We start from the raw sequence: 4,108 nt of genomic DNA on the forward strand, positions 1-4,108 counted from the left end.
CGAACCTGAACCCAAGCATTGATAGGCCTCTTCCCTATGAAGAGTAGACAACTACTTGGCAGATAACTATCTCTTGCTTGAGGATCTCACCTCTCCTGATCCGAGCAACTGAGTGATAAAAGTTGCTAATATTTGAGAGGGCTGCTGCTATATCTGATGGGGAAAGCTACCCATCATGCATGTGAGATACCCATGTCTGCAACACTGCCTCTGTGAGGCTCTCCTCTATGTAGAATGCATCTGGAATCCTGATACTAGCAGAGCGACTCCTAACACGAGGATTTGAAACAAACAGAACAACTGAAAAATGATCTGAAGTGACACCCCAGGTGTAATTCATACTGCCCCACCTCTGTCCAGAGCCCAATCACAAAATCTATCAATTCGTGCATGGATAGGCATCTACAACCTCCTATTTGACCAAGAAAACATGAGTGATTGCGGCTGAGTGTGGAAAGCATCATCATGCCAAGCATTTCTGCCATTGTACTGAAAAAGGAAGGCATCCCACGTTGCTCTCTCTAGGGAATGTAAGCCACCTTCGCTACCACCTCTTTTGTCTGTGGGCATTTCAACCATGTTGAAATCACCCCCAATGATCCAAGACTTTGCAATGCATGACCAAGAAAGCAACTCCTTTCATAGAAGGACACGGTCCCCTCTTGAATTGGGGACATAGAGGTTTAAGAAACCAACCTTACGCTCACCAATCAAAAGAATGATTTGTTGAGATCTAGAGAGAACTATGATCGGACCAAAGGAAGCATCAAAGAAGAAACAAAAATGCAAGTACCTCCCTTGGTGCCCAAGGCGGGTGACCAAAAAGTATGCCTTGAGAGAAGCTTACCCTACTTGGAATAATCCCTGACATCCAGTTTGGGATCCTGAGTCATGAGAATATCAATGGGGCTCCCAATAATACCAGGATGAAGTTGGTTACAAATCAGTTGCCTACGACGGCGCTGAGGTACACCTCCGAGTTCCTGAACGTTCCAACTGACAATCCTCATCGGCGAGGGGAAGAGGTCGGATGAAAAACCTTACTCGACCTGGTAGCAGAGAAGGGAAAGGTTCTTCCTATCAAGAGGAGGGAGGTCAACTAGGGAAAGCACTCCCACACGTGCAGAAGGGGAAGCTCTATCCACGGTGCTCTAAACAAGGTGCTCCCCAAGGGTAGAGGGTACAAAGTCCTCCTCTAACAAACTCTACTATGTCTGCTTGAACTACAAAAGAATTACTAAATGATGCAATCATCCGCACAAGGAACTAGGACAGGAATATCTCCTACCTATAAGGGAGGGTTCGTGGTGCCGTGAGAATCCTCCTAAGGTGGAACTGGCTCAGCAACTGTGACTGGCACCTAACGGGGGACGAGTGGAATAGGACGTGCTAATGTAACTGTTCATGCTGTAGAAGAAGGTCCACAACGAGAAGCTGATGGACTTGGGCAAGAGGTGGAAGGTCCAGCAGCGCGAGAAGTGGCAGGACATGTAGTAGATCATGAAGTCGGTCCAACTGAGGTGGTGCTATGAGGAGCTACACTCGTGGACCTTTTAGGCCTTTTCTTTTTTCTCTTCCTTGGGCAATCTCTAGAAAAGTGCCCAGGGTTCCTCCAGATCCTACACTGATCGTGTCTCCTAGCGATCTCGACTCTCTGCCTGAAGAATGAGCCATCTGGACACTGGAGCATGATGTGGTTATCCGTAATGTTAGGGTTAGAGACAACGACCCTAACACCTGGTACCCTGTCTGTCTTGATTACCTTTGTTGTCGAAGAAGGCATCCTAGGAACGGGAGGGATCTCGGTGACCATCCCAAAAGCGGCTCCAATGGAAGATAAGAGTCAATGGTAAGGGAGGCTAGGGAATCTGAGGAAGAGAGAAAATGTTCGTCCATCCCTCTCCACAGGGTCAAAATCCAATGAGAAAGGTGTTAAGAAATTCCTCCTGGAGCTCAGTGCCAAAGGACTGGCTTGAAGCATTGTACCTGTTGCATCTGGGGAATCAAAAACAACTTGAAAGAAACCTCGACCAAGCAGACGAACATCTGTGAGGGTGCCCTGCGAGAAGAAGGCAAGGAGGGAGAAAAGAAGGGGGGAAGGAGAGGAGGAGGAGGAGGAGAAAGGAGAGGGGAGGAGGAGAGAGAGAAGGAGAGGAGAAGTCGGAGGAGGAGGAGGGCAAGCCGAGGGCAATAGTCGGGAGGGAGAGGCTGTCGGGGAGGAGGGGAGGAGCTGGTAGGGGGGCGGGGGGGGGGGGGCGTGGAGAAGCCATCAAGAGGGGGAGGGATAGGAGGAGGGGAAAGGAGAGGCGAGGGGAGAAGGGGGGGGTAGGATGAAGGGGGAGCGGGGGTCTCCGTTTAGCTCTCCACTTACACACTCGCACCACACACCATCCCCCAAACACTACAGATGCACTTCGATGCACTCCACGCACAAAACCTCATCTTCTACCTAGACCTCACAACTCCACTCCCTCGTAACGCCCTCCAAACAATCCTCCATCGTAACCCCAACCACTGCCGCCCCATCCTAGCCATGCCATATTTTTTTTAAGATCTCCAACCCACTTGTCTCTCTCTCCTCTGCCCATCAGACCTCCAGACTCTAGGCGCCCATCCTATCCTTTTGAATTTCCAAGCCTGGTGCTACATCATTATGGAGTCCACTAATTACCAAATGGATGATGAAGTGATGCAATTCGCAAAGCCTGAGGAACTCAACCCGTGGGTTTGCACCCTCGAAAGTGTGCAAGTAGACATTGATTGGATGCAGACCTACAATCGAGCCTCTGCAATCCAATCTCAAGGGCATCTTGCGGCATTCTAGTCCACTACTTATACAACCCCCTCAGCATAATAATCCTCTTTAACCGGGTGCTACAAGCTCTCCAAGACTCACTCAAGTCCTTGGTGAGAAATTTTGAAACAATACATGTAGCATACCCTGAGGAATTCACCAAGGAAGAATGCCAAGAAGCCATCACCATCTTCAATTCTACTGCCCTACCTACTGAAATTCCACCACCACCTCCTCTGTATCCCACCCAATCCACCCAGCAAGCCACCCAACCTCCCCTCCCTTGAACAACACTGCTTGAGTATTCTTCCAATGCCTCTAACAACACCACCGCATAGCGTAGGACCTATCTCCTCTACAGCTCCGATCGACCTTCCTGACGAGGCCTTCAACATGCTGCTCAAAGTAGCCAATTTTGTCCAAGTGGCCAAAGAGACAACACCAACAAGCACAGCAGAGCCGGAGCCCATGCCCATTGCAGATGACAAGGCTCTACCTGCTTCTCCTTCCTCCTTGCCAGAGAATGTCTAGTGGCGCCCCTACTTGCAGTCATTTCAAGAGCTACCGGACAGTGCGCTTATGCACCATTGGAAGCGCCAACTCGAGGGCTTCCACCTCCATCTCTACGAAATCTTAGATGTGCACCCCCTCACACAATTCATCACCTAGTCCTTTGACGACTGGCGATACACGCATCCAAAGCGCACAAGAGGAGGATACAACCTTGCCCCCGATGCTCCAGTCCCAATGACCAATGCAGATGCTGGTCTACAGCCACGATGGCGCCTTCCCTTCTTAAAGCTAGAGAAATTTTGGTGATACTACCGCCCCGCAGTGCCCACGTCGATTGTCGAATCCACCCCCTATATATGCCAATGGAACAGCGATGGACTTGGGCAGAATTCAGAGAGCTCCAGCAAAAGGATGCCAATATGTTGTATAACTTCCCAAAGTACAACTTTCCCAAAGAGATGACTTAGGAGGGATTTTATATATCTCCTACCCTAATCATTGTTCCTTCGCTTCTTGATCTTGAGAAGAATGCTGATGGTCTTTGCACTAAATTGGTGAATTTAAAGAGTAAGATTATAGCTGCTCAACATGAAAAGTCTAGGATAGCTTATCATGGTTGCAATGAAAAAGGGCATTACTTCTCATATTTCCCTAAGCGTCCTCTGGTGCAAGCTTTGGATAGATCTAACACTAGGGAAAAGAGTAAGATATTGTCACCTAGAGATTTCCCTAGAAGAAGAAATGACAAGGGGTGTTCTCCTCCCCCTAAACAATAGAATCCATCTTTTAACTTGGGGGACT

The sequence above is a fragment of the Dipteris shenzhenensis genome, chromosome 16 (genome assembly GCF_047967505.1).
Source record: "Dipteris shenzhenensis isolate YYH24624 ecotype China chromosome 16, Dip_SZ_1.0, whole genome shotgun sequence".
Classification (NCBI taxonomy): domain Eukaryota; kingdom Viridiplantae; phylum Streptophyta; class Polypodiopsida; order Gleicheniales; family Dipteridaceae; genus Dipteris; species Dipteris shenzhenensis.